This window comes from Ziziphus jujuba, chromosome 7, assembly GCF_031755915.1.
Source record: "Ziziphus jujuba cultivar Dongzao chromosome 7, ASM3175591v1".
NCBI lineage: Eukaryota > Viridiplantae > Streptophyta > Magnoliopsida > Rosales > Rhamnaceae > Ziziphus > Ziziphus jujuba.
In genome coordinates this window covers 217,996-231,467 of record NC_083385.1, presented here as the reverse complement: position 1 = coordinate 231,467, position 13,472 = coordinate 217,996, and the positions used below count along the sequence as shown (strand labels likewise).

The 13,472-nt window shown below is 35.2% G+C and overlaps 1 pseudogene; it reads left to right on the top strand.

Annotated features, from left to right (window-relative positions):
- Positions 1-8,340: 8,340 nt before the first annotated feature.
- LOC125420264 (photosystem II protein D1-like) lies at positions 8,341-9,342 on the top strand (annotated as a pseudogene).
- Positions 9,343-13,472: the final 4,130 nt, after the last annotated feature.

Below are 13,472 nucleotides of genomic sequence, written 5' to 3'. Positions count from 1 at the left end.
GCTCACCGTCGGTCCCGTTGGATTGCTCTCCTCACGATCTACAAATCTGCAAAATTTCACAGCAAACGGCCACCGTCGGAAATTACTGTTCCGGCGACGGTTGCCGGTGACGTGGCGGCCCGCCGGAAAGTACTGTTCCGGCGAGTACCCTGAAAATTCCGGCCAGCTCCAGTCCGCAGTGTTCGACCTCCTGAACCCAAATCCGACTTCCGTTTCCACCAATTCGCGACGGTTTGGGAGAATTGCGGAGCCGAAACCCGAAAAGCTTCCCGATAAAATTTCGACCCCGTCGGGTACGATCATCGGAAATTAAGACCGGATCTGTGATTAGCATCACTCGAGCTTCGATTCGGTATATAATTCGTAAATTTTAGTTATCGTTTGGTGTTCGCTCCTCGGGTACCCATTTGGGGATTACCCGAATAAAATATTAATATTTGTGGTTTTGGTACTGTGGATGTTTTAGGTGCACGTGCAAGTAGCGGAGTCGATCCTGCGGAGGATCTTGATTGAGATACGTGCACAAGGTGAGTGACCCACCTTCAAATTAATTTTGGGGAATTTAATTGATGAATATATTATGTGTGAATTAAATATTTGGAATTTAATTTCTATGTGCCAAATATTTATTGGATTTATTGTAGAATTATTTATGAATTTATGGGATTTAAGAAAATGCGAATTCTACAAAATTATGCCGTGTGGAATTATTTTATGGTTTTGAGGATTTTGAAATTGGTGTGGTTTTAATGGTAAATTGGGCATGATTTGATTTTCAAATATTTCAAAGAAAATATTTGGTTATATTGGTGATTTCAATTTTTATAAAATATGCCCATGGAATATTATGAGATTTGATTATGATATTTCGAGAAATTATTTATGCTTGGAAAAAATGTGGATATTTGAATTGATGGATTTGGGAGTTGGTGGATTTGAAAATCATGGAATTTATGGTATGGATTATAAGGAAATTGTGGAGAATTTCCCAGTTCAAGCGGATGGATTATGCCCGCTATGCTTATGAAAAATGTGAAATTTGTTTTATAATTTAAATTTGCGGATTTTATAATTTTTAGATGCACCGTGCACGTACTGGTGTTCTGATTATGTGATATGGTATATGTGATATGGTTAGTGTGCACACGGTTGTGATTAGCGCGCAGGTGGGTGTGATTAGCGCGCAGGTGATGTGATTAGCGCGCAGGTGGGTGTGAGTAGCGCGCGGTTGATATTATGAGGGTGTCCTGTGGATGCCATCGGAGAGGGCGGCCACCCCCCTTTGGCCGGGACACCAGGTTAGCAGCGGCGCAGTGGGACGCCACGCGACCGTATGCCGGTTTCTTTCTATAACCTCCTGTCTGGCGGTACCTTGGGACGCTGGGTACTGTTGGCGCCACTGGTATATAGTGGGTGCATCAAATGATTTTCAGAACTGTGTTTTAAAAATAAAATGTTTGGAAACTGAATTAGAATTAAAAATATAATTGTTACCGCTTCTGGTATTTAATTGATGTCTTGGTTTTCGGGAAATATGAATAAAGGGTTTTGTGAAAATGTTTTAAAAAGGGGAACCTTTCCAACTGAGAGAATTGTAAGGGTTTTGAGAGACATTATTATTTCCAACTAATTATTATTTATATACCTATTACCGTGGTATGATAGTGTAGAGTAGTAGGGTCGCTCACTGAGATGATTAGCATCTCACACTCTTAAATTCCGTTCCTCTAGGTACCAGGTAGTCGGTGTTCACTTGGAGCGGACTCGATCTTCCTCGCTGTATTTGTTCGTGCAGTACCTTGTTCTTCTTTTACTGCAGTTGTACTATTTCTTTCACTTTTACTGTATTCTGTATTTTGTAGTACTTCATAAAGCTCTGTATACTGTATGGGACACTTATGTATTTGTATTGCACTGGATTACTGTATTTTTATTTTGGAGTGCTGAAATTTGTGGAACCAGTTCGTCGTATTGTGGGAGGAATAAGGGAACAATTATAGAAGTGTGTTTTCAGTGCAGGAAATTTTGTGGTAAGTTCATCCCTTAGGGGAGGTTCTGCCGGATCTTCCACAGAAGGGTCCGTTAGGGTTTCCCTGGGATCAGGGCTTGTCTAGGGTTCCGGTGGGGAACTTTGGACGGGTCCTGACAATTAGCAACAAGCAAGCTTTTGGTGATGCTCTTGGGAATGGTTGTGTGTGAGTTGTGTTTTTAGGTTTTCGTTATGGTGTTTTCTGGTTTTTAGGGTTCCTAGAGTGTTCTAAGGTGTTGAAGAAGAGATAAGAAGAAGGGGACCACGTTGCTTTTGAAAAATGAGGCTTGGATCTATAGCCATTTCATTCATTTTGCAATATAAGCTTGAAATTACAACTAGTTCACACATGCCAAGCATGTGAGCTTACAAAATGAGTAAAGTATTTGAAATTTAAAAAGTAAAATGGTCAACACCTAACTTTTCATACACAAAAGAGGTCAAAAACAGCTGCAACATGTCTATTCAAGTGGCACATGGTTTGAACTAAGTTCCTATTGTTTAACTAGTTTGGGTAAACAACCAAACTAGCTTCACCTACTTAGTTTCCCTTTGCATCTGCCTATGAAACTTGGTTTGAAGCATCCTTGGTCATCAATAAATATTGTTCCAAGAGCTAGGAATGTTCTGGAACTGGATCATGAGCCAAACAGCTCCAAAACTGACCCATACTCTGCATACTGGGCCCATCAGATACAGCAATCTGTTTGGAATAGAAAATGGACTTTCCCATGTCATTTGGACCTGAAATTTATACCATAGTCTTCTATATATGTCTGTAGGCATCCCTCAAAATTGCAGCCCAAAACTCCATTTGAAACCTGAGATATAAGATAAATAGTAGAACTATGTTGCTGGAAATTATGAATCCAGCACCATAAGCATTTCAAGCATAACATTCCTGCTCTTTTGTGCATAATTTTGCCTATACTTTTGCATACATAACTTAGGCACAAAACATTATCAAAATATACCTTGCATAAATTAAAACATACAAAAAAAATATAAACTCATAAAAGGAAATGATTTGATACCAAGGTGTGCATGCTAGCCGGTGACATGCACCATCAAGTGGCAAAATTGCCACACTTCAACACTCGAGTCCGGAAAATTTTCAATCACTTAAATCTTTTTGATAATTTTTTGTGAGTTAGTAGTACTCGAAGAAGTGTGAAATTGGTCAATTTATCCTATCACTATCAAGTTACTTGAATGTGCAGATTCAAAAAAAAATATATTTTATTTTATTAGTGGTATTCATGGTATTTATATTTTATTATATTAAAAAAATAAAAAATGAAATAAAATATATGTTAAATAAATATATGTATTGGGTGTTGAGGATTAAATTGAATTCATTCTAAGACTTCATTAGAACCTAGCCATTCGTATTTCATATAGAAAGAAAAACTATAGATTACTATGTACCGACCAAACCAATGACTATTCATGATTCCATAATTGAATCAATTGCATACTGGTTCCAAACTAAAGGAATGTTATGGTAAAATTTCGTTCAAAATGATGTTGTAGAAACCAATGTGCAACTTGAAGGACACGATCCGTTGTGGATTCTTACATCCGCCATTTTTTATTATATAGGAATTATAGGGGAATGAAAGTGCGTTTGACTCGACATCGTTTCTTCTGTTTCAATAGAACTCTCATTTTTTTTGGGGGGGGGGGGGGGGGGGGGCGGGTGTGATGTAAATCGTACATGATGGAGCTCAAGTAAAAAGTATTGATTCATTTCTCGAAGGCAAGAATCTAGGGTTAATATTAATCAATAAATTGGGACAACTTCATAAATATATTTGTAAATATATTTTCCATATATAAATCAAAAGGATCCAATTCAAGCAAGTTTCAAATTCAAAAGTCAATTTTTTTGGAATTGGTAAAACTTTTTTGATCAAATCAAAAGTGTATTACATAAGAATCACTCAGTCATATGATTCTTTGATAGAAAGAAATCATAAAAAAGGGTATGTTGCTGCCATTTTGAAACAATTCAAAATCACCGAAGTAATGTCTAAACCCAATGATTCAAGGCAAAGATAAAGGATTCTAAAAGGAAATATCATTTTCGATTGTCTCAACAACTATATCAGATGCAGAATCAAAAAGATTCTATAAGAGACAAACAAAAGGGGGGTTAGAGATCACTCAATAAATGAAATGCTTCAAAGGTTTCCTTGAGTTATTTGAGAGTTATCCAACTTGAGTTGTGAGGGTGCAAATTGTAAATATGAATAATTTATTTGGCGGGGGAAAGAATAAGTATTTAAATCATAGTCTAGTTGATTTGATGATTTTATGGATATATTTGACCTTATCATTCCATGCACAGATATAATTTCCAATTTTCTTGAGCCGTACGAGGAGAAAACTTCTTATACGTTTCTGGGGGGGTATTGTTCATCTATCCCAATGAGCCATTTATCGAATCATTGCAATTGATGTTCGATCTAGAAGAGAAGGAAGAGATCTTCGGAAAGTGGGTTTTTATGAACCGATAAAGAATCAAACCTATTTAAATGTTCCTGCTATTTTATATTTCCTTGAAAAAGGCGCTCAGCCTACAGGAACTATTCATGATATTTCAAAGAAAGCGGGGGGTTTTTATGAAACTTACCCTTAATCACCAAACAACAGTCAATTAATGAAAAATTAATGAAATATATCAAAATGAAATATATCAAAATGAAATATATAAGAAATATATAAATATAGAAGGTGGAGATCACTTGTAGAGAGCTTTGTATAGTCTTTTCTCTGCTATTCTCTTTTAATTTGTTATTCCTACTTTTGATTTTGGGTATTACCATTAATGGTAATGGAGGTTAGTTAGATTTCTATGAACAAATAAAAAGGGGAATTAGGCTTTTTTCTTTTACTTATATTGATTGATTGACTAAATTCGAGCCTTTTTCTACTTCTTATTTTTTTTTTCTTTATTACTTTTTTCTTACGTCTACATCCTCTATTTGTCTATATGTTGATTAGCTATGTAGTGCCAATCCAATACAAGTCTTTTTTTTTTTTTAATTTAAATTTACAATATTTTATTTTTTTCTAATTCTCCATTGTATTCTTTCCTCAAATACTCATATTGACAATAGTGTATCGAATAAATATAATTCGATCGTGGATAAATGGATCTACTTTTTTCCATGCCATAGATTTGATTTCATTCAAGGAATGGGTTCATTGGATTTTCTATAATACAAGAAGTTTTTTTTTTTTTTTTTTGTATGATACAATTTGTTTTTGCCATTTCAAATTCAATGTTGTGATTACGCCATGCAATTCAACCTCTTTATTTATTTTAATGGGATTCTGATTGTATCTACACATTCTAATTCTTTTATTCGGGTTGCTAACTCAACGGTAGAGTACTTAGCTTTTAAGTGCGGCTAGCATCTTTTACACATTTATATGAAACAACGGATTCGTCCATACCACCGATAGAGTTTGTAAGATCGTGACTGATCCTGAAAGGAATGAATGGAAAAAGTAGCATGTCATATCAATGGAGAATTCTGAGAATATTTCATTCTTTCTGGATATGTCCAAAACCTTGTTTAAATTGTTTCAATTCTTAGTGTGGCGAAAAAAAAGAAATTGGAAAATCAATTTCAAGTTGGGTCGAGTGAATAAATGGACAGAGCCTAACTGTGGCCCCAATTATAGGGAAACAAAGAGTAATGAGCTTTTGGTCTTCATTTTCGAATGACTATCTGAATGATTACCCGAACTAATTAGACGTTAAAAATATATTAGTGCTTGATGTGGGAAAGGCTTTTCCATGAGGGATTATCCATTTTTTAAGAGTCCTACCTATTAGGTATTCTCCATTATGAGGTGGAGATAAATGTGTAGAAGAAGGCAGTATATTGATAAAGAGGTTTTTTTTTTTTCAAAATCAAAAGAGCGATTGGATTGCAAAAATAAATGATTTCTAACCATCTTGTTATCTTAGACTGAACATAAACCACTTAGATGAAAAAAGAGAGGATAGAGAGTCTGCCGATGGTTTTACCTTTTTTCGAGGTATCTATTTTTTTCGTACGATAATACCTTGTTTTGACTGTATCGTACTATGTATCATTTGATAACCCAATAAAACTCTTATCTTCAGTTCAAATCAAATTTGAAATGGAAGAATTTCAAGGATATTTCAAGCTAGACAGATCTCAGCAACACGATCTCCTATACCCACTTATCTTTTGGGAGTATATTTATGCATTTGCTCGTGATCATGGTTTAAATGGATCGAGTTTTCTGGAAAATGTAGGTTATGACAATAAATCTAGTGTACTAATTGTAAAATGTCTAATTACTTGAATGTATCACCTGAATCATTTGATTATTTCCGCTAATGATTTTGACTAAAATGAATGTTTTGGGTACAACAAGAATTTGTATTCTCAAATAATATCCGAGGGATTTGCAGTCATTGTGGAAATTTGATTTTCCTTACGATTCCTATGAATAGTATCTTCGAGGCTAGAAATCATAAAATATTCTAACTTACGATCAATTCATTCAATATTTCCATTTTTAGAGGACAAATTCCCACATTTAAATTATGTATCAGATGTACGAATACCCTACCCCATTCATCTAGAAATCTTGATTCAAACCCTTCGCTATTGGGTGAAAGATGCCCTTTCTTTGCATTTATTATGGCTTTTTCTTCACGAGTATTATAATTGGAATAGTTTTATTACTCCAAAAAAATCTATTTCTTCTTTTTTTGAAAAGTAATTCAAGATTTTTTTGTTCCTATATAATTCTCATGTTTATGAATGCGAATCCATCTTACTTTTTCTCCGTAGCCGATCTTCTCATTTATGATTAACATCTTCTGGGGTATTTTTGAGCGAATTTATTTCTATGGAAAAATAAAACATCTTGTACAAAAAGTATTTTCTAATGATTTTCCAGCGGTCTTATGGTTCTTCACGGAGCCTTTCAAGCATTATGTTAGATATTAAGGAAAATCGATTTCAGTTTCAAAAGATATGCCTCTTCTAATGAATAAATGGAAATATTTTCTTATCTTTTTATGGCAATGTCATTTTTATGTGTGGGCTCAACCAGGAAGGATCTATATAAACCAATTAGCCAACCATTCTTTTGGCTTTTTAGGCTATCTTTTAAGTGTGCAACTAAATCTTTCAATGGTATGGAGTCAAATGCTAGAAAATTCATTTATAATGGATAATGCTATAAAAAAGCTTGATACATTAGTTCCAATTAGCCCAATGATTGGATCATTTGCTAAAATGAAATTTTGTAATGCATTAGGACATCCTGTTAGTAAGTCGACCTAGGCCGATTTGTCAGATTTTGAGATTATCGATCGATTTGCCCATATATGTAGACATCTGTCTCATTATTTTAGCGGATCCTTAAAAAAAAGAAAAAAGAAAAAGAGTTTGTATCGAATAAAATATATACTTCAACTTTCTTGTCTTAAAACTTGGGCTTGTAAACAAAAAAGTACTGTATGGGTTTTTTTTTTAAGATTAGGTTTGGAATTATTGGAAGAGTTCTTTATGCAGGAAGAACGATTCTTTCTTTGATTTTTCCAAGAACTTATTCGACTTTTTGAAGGTTATATAGAGGCCGAATTTGGTATTTGGATATTGTTTGTATCAATGATCTGGTCAATCATGAATGATTTGCTGTTCGACCATGGAAATGGAAATTATCCTTAAATGCTGAAGAGATAACAAAAATTTTATTTAGTCGTCTATTATGAAATGTTCATGCAGTAAGAGTAAGGGTTGATCAACTGAATATTCAACTTTCTTAGAGGCTTGTCTAGGGAAGGAGCTGGATTTTAGATGTATGCATAGGGAAAGCCATGTGCAATGAAAAATGCAAGCATAGTTTGGGGAGAGAGTTTTACCTATTTTTTTATTTTCTAATTCTATGAAGTAAATTATCTACTCCATTCGACTAGTTCCGGGTTCGAGTCCCGGGCAACCCATTCTAATTATTCTATCGAAATCATATGTATTTAAATTAAATCCAAATTTTAATCCAAAATTTGTAACTTATTTTATTTTTATTTTATTTTTATTCAATTTATTTATTCAGTTTATTCAAAAGAAAAAAAAAAAAGATGAATCTAGATAGATAAAAACCTCAATATATCTATGGATGTTGAATATTGGTTGACATGGGTATATAAGTCATGTTATACTGTTGAATAACAAGCCCTCGATTATCTATTAATAGAAAATTCATGTACTTAGGATTCCATGATGATTAATAATTTAATAAACCAAGATTTTACCATGATTGAAATGTTAGAGAGATACGAAAGCGAAAGCCTATGGGGTCACTTCTATAACTGGATAACCAGCATTGAAAATCATCTTTACATTGGATGGTTTGGTGTTTTGATGATCCCTACCTTATTGACCACAACTTTTGTATTTATTATCGTTTTTATTGCTGCCCCTCCTGTAGATATTGATGGTATTTGTGAACCTGTTTCTGGATCTCTACTTTATGGAAACAATATTATATTTGGTGCCATTATTCCTACTTCTGCAGCGATAGGTTTGCATTTTTACCCGATATAGGAAGCAGCTTCCATTGATGAATGGTTATACAATGGTGGTCCTCATGATCTAATTGTTCTACACTTTTTACTTGGTGTAGCTTATTATATGGGTCGTGAGTGGGAACTTAGTTTCCGTCTAGGTATGTGCCCTTGGATTGCTGTTGCATATTTAGGCTCCTGTTGCAGCTGCTACTGCTGTTTTCTTGATCTATCCATGATTGTATTCCAAGCTGAGCACAACATCCTTATGCACCCATTTCACATGTTAAGCGTAGCTGCTGTATTCGGCGGCTCCCTATTCAGTGCTATGCATAGTTCCTTGGTAACTTCTAGTTTGATTAGGGAAACCACAGAAAATGAATCTGCTAATGAAAGTTACAGATTCGATCTAGAGGAAGAAACCTACAATATCATAGCTGCTCATGGTTATTTAGGATGATTGATCTTCCAATATGCTAGTTTCAACAACTCTTGCTCTTTACACTTCTTCCTAGCTACTTAGCCTGTAGTAGGAATTTGGTTCATTGCTTTACGTATTGGCACTATGGATTTTAACTTAAATGGTTTCAATTTTAACCAATTTGTAGTTAATAGTCAAGGTCATGTAATAAATATCTGGGCTGATATTATCAACCGTGCTAACTTGGGTATGGATGTTATGAATGAACGTAACGCTCATAACTTCTCCCTAGATCTAGCTGCGATTGAAGTTCCGTCTACAAACAGATAAGACTTCGGTATTAGTGTATCCTTAGTTATTGAACATAAAGGAGCAATAATCAATTTCTTGCTCTAGCAAGAAGTTTGGTATTGCTCCTTTAGGAGTTTTTTTACTTAAATTTTTTTCTTTACCGTAGTGCCCGGTTTGTCTTGATTTTCAATTTCTTAACAAGCAGGAAAATGGAACTATTGGATTTTTTTTTTACTTTCCTCAGATACGTGTCCTTTGGACCTTTTGCCCGGCCGCCACTAGTGGAAGCAAGCTAGCCCCCTATGGAGGGTAGACTGGTGTCTTGATCCGGTGTAATGCCCCCCTTTCGTCAAAGGGCATGGTTTCTCACCACCTAATGATGATCAAATCACTTGCATTGCATTACCATAATGAATCACAAGAGTTGTGATTCGAAATGAACCTTTCTCGATGGAGGAAAGGAATACCGATGGGTTTCTATGGAGCATCCAGGAACAAGAACATTCAATCGAACAATGAATTCTTACGTGGTCCAAGGAAATCAAAGGTCTGCTTCCACGATTCAATCTATATCGAATCTTAATACAAGAATAGCTTATATATTCATGATTCAATTCAGGTCCACTTACATTTGATTGATTAATGTAAGGAAAAGAAATAAGGATAGTCATCCATCGCTCTGAGCGGAGCCTGGTTTGGGATCGAGCCCTTCCTAAGGATCATGGGGCATGAGATTCGAATTAGTTCAAATCAAATACAGCTAGGCCCATATGTTTAGCATATGAAATTCTTAAAAAATCATATGCCTAGTGTGGGCTATTTTATAGAATAATCTTTCCTAAGCCCAGAGAATAGTAATTCGCAAAGAATTCTATCCCATTGGGTTTGAAGAGGACTAGTAGATTCGATGGCAATGTGTGAGGGAAACGGCCAAGCTGTATAAGAATACCCCCATCAAAGTACCAAGTTCCACAAGCAAGCTATTATTCTGGGGATCTCCATTTATGAGCGTCAAACCCTAATGAAAGATCTCTCCCTGTTAGCAACAGGTAATAAATTTCAAGCCACAAGAAGGATTCTCCTACTGAATGATAGGAAAGTGAGTTCTTCCAGTTCGCATTCATTAGGGTAGGAGCATCTGGTTGATCGCCCAACAAAATAGTTGTTTAGCGAATGACTCAACCTATGCATTCGGTATTTACACACTTCGAGGTGTAAATCACTTGAAAAGAGATGAAGGAATCTTATCTCACCATGTATCTTAGTGAAAGCACCTCCCCTTATCTTTATCCAGCTTTTCCATCCCCTGGTTCTATATTTTAGAGCTACTTCATACCTCGGACCATATAGAAATATGAGCTCAATTACATCGATCCTCTCCTTATAGTTAAATGTGTAGTTGGAGTCAAAGAAGCATCCAGTTAATGTGAGAGAAAGAAGCTTAACATGTTTTCCCCTTCAAATGTCTATGCTAGGGCTATCTCTACTTATGAGTAAGATACTATGTGATGTGATTCCGCCCGAGCCCGCTCCACCGATAACCCGCTGTGGTGCTGACTCGACACGGATGAAGACTAGGCCAATCACAAGAGCTCAAATTAATAGATTTAAGGACAACCTGGGAGTATTTATACAGGGGGTAATCAATCTCAACAGAGCTTGTCCATACTTGAAGATATAAAGCCTATTCTAAGCATCCAAGTGGTGGAAGCCGATACGGACCCGGGTGACGGTTTTGGTACATTTTTGGAGTCCGGGAAGATGAAATGGTTCCAATGCTTTATGGGTTCAATACATATGCCTAAGAGGTCATGGAATCAAGTTAAAGCAGCCTCAAATGCTGATACGAACCTAGGACGACCTGCTCCTAAACCCGTATTATATTAGCCCGGATCTTAATTAAGTTCAAGTTCTAATGGAATTGACCTCAACCCCTTACCAACCTGTGGTTAGAAACCTTGGTATAATGTAGACGCCACAATAGAGGATGGAAAACCGATTGATAAGTCAAGCTAAAACAACCAATTCTCTAATGGTGTTTTAGGTGTTCTCAAAGAACAAAGAGATAATTAATCTCACAAGTATTTTCTCAATCAAATCAAAGTTATTTTCTAACTGAAAAATAAGCCTTTAAATAGGCTTTGAAAGAAACAAAATAAATCCTAAAACCCTAGGAAAACTCGGCCACACACATAAGGAAACCTAGTTGGCCGCAACTATACTTCCTTTCCTAATCTAAGTTTGATTAATTAATTTCTTTATATTAAATTAGGAATTAATTAATTTACAATAAAATAAAAACCTTCCTAAAGTTATTTGTCCAGAAAATAAATAAATAAAAGCCAAAAAGTAATGGTAGTTTCCTAAAACAAAAAGTAAAAACAAATTAGGAAACTAAAAATGCTAGCATTTTGATCAAGCTGACTTTGATCAATCTTTGACCTCTTTGAGCTTCAAATCAGCTTCTAGATGCTTTTTAGGATGCCAAATAAGCTGAATATGAAGTCCCACATGTTGCCCATGCTTGGAAAATATAAGAAAAGGCTAATACAGTAAAATACAGTAAAGCCAGCAAGCAATACAGCAAATTCGGCCAAATTGTTGATGCTGTCCGTACAAGCCCTTTTTGATTGCATTTGAGGCTGCTTTAACTTGATTCCATGACCTCTTAGGCATATGTATTGAACCCATAAAGCATTGGAACCATTTCATGCTTCCCGGACTCCAAAAATGTTCCAAAATCGTCACCCGGGTCCGTATCGGCTTCCACCACTTGGATGCTTAGAATAGACTTTGTATCTTCAAGTATGGACAAGCTCTGTTGAGATTGATTACCCCCTGTATAAATACTCCCAGGTTGTCCTTAAATCTCTTAGTTTGAGCTATTGTAATTGGCCTAATCTTTATCCGTGTCGAGTCAGCACCGCAGAGGGTTATCGGTTGAGCAGGCTCGGGCGGAATCACATCAAATGCAATCAAAAAGGGCTTGTACGGACAGCATCAACAATTTGGCCGAATTTGCTGTATTGCTTGCTGGCTTTACTGTATTTTACTGTATTAGCCTTTTCTTATTTTTCCAAGCATGGGCAACGTGTGGGACTTCATATTCAGCTTATTTGGCATCCTAAAAATCATCTAGAAGCTGATTTGAAGCTCAAAGAGGTCAAAGATTGATCAAAGTCAACTTGATCAAAAAGGCTAGCATTTTTAGTTTCCTAATTTGTTTTTACTTTTTGTTTTAGGAAACTACCATTAGTTTTTGGCTTTTATTTATTTATTTTCTGGAAAAATAACTTTAGGAAGGTTTTTATTTTATTCTTTCTATTGTAAATTAATTAATTCCTAATTTAATATAAAGGAATTAATTAATCAAACTTAGATTAGGAAAGGAAGTATAGTTTCAGCCAACTAGGTTTCTTTATGTGTGGTGGCTGGTTTTCTTTATGTTCTAGGGTTTTATTTCGTGGCTTTGTAGCCTATTTAAAGGCTTAGTTATCAATAAGAAAACAACTTTGATTTGATTAAGAAAATACTTGTGAGATTAGTTATCTCTTTGTTCTTTGAGAACACCTAAAACACAATTAGAGAATTGGTTGTTTTAGCTTGACTTATCAATAGGTTTTCCATCCCCTATTACGGCGTCTACATTATACCAAGGTTTCTAACCACAGGTTGGTTAGGGGTTGAGGTCCATTCCATTAGAACTTGAACTTAATTAAGGATCCGGGCTAATATAATACGGGTTTAGGAGCAGGTCGTCCTAGGTTCGTATCATTTGGTATCAGAGCTAAATTTTGTTCAGGTTTGATCTATCTTTATTTGTTTTACTTATTTTTGGTATATTCTGCAATTTTAGCATTAGGTTAAGGTTACATCCATCCCCTACACGTTCTGCATCTTAAAAATAAAAAAAAATAAAAAACAAATTGATTCCTAGTTTTACCGTATTTTTTTGTTTCCTAGTTTGTTAGTTGTTTTTCATCATTGTTCTTGTTGATTTTGGTTTTTGTTGATTTTTCTTTGCTGTTTTAGTCCTAAATATTTGCATTCATCTATTAAAAAAAAAAAAAAAGAGTTTACGGCAACATTTAAAAAAAAAAAAAAAACTGCACATTTGTATTTATTTGGAGGTCACGGGTTTGGTGTTTGTTTTGGAGTTGGAATTGCAA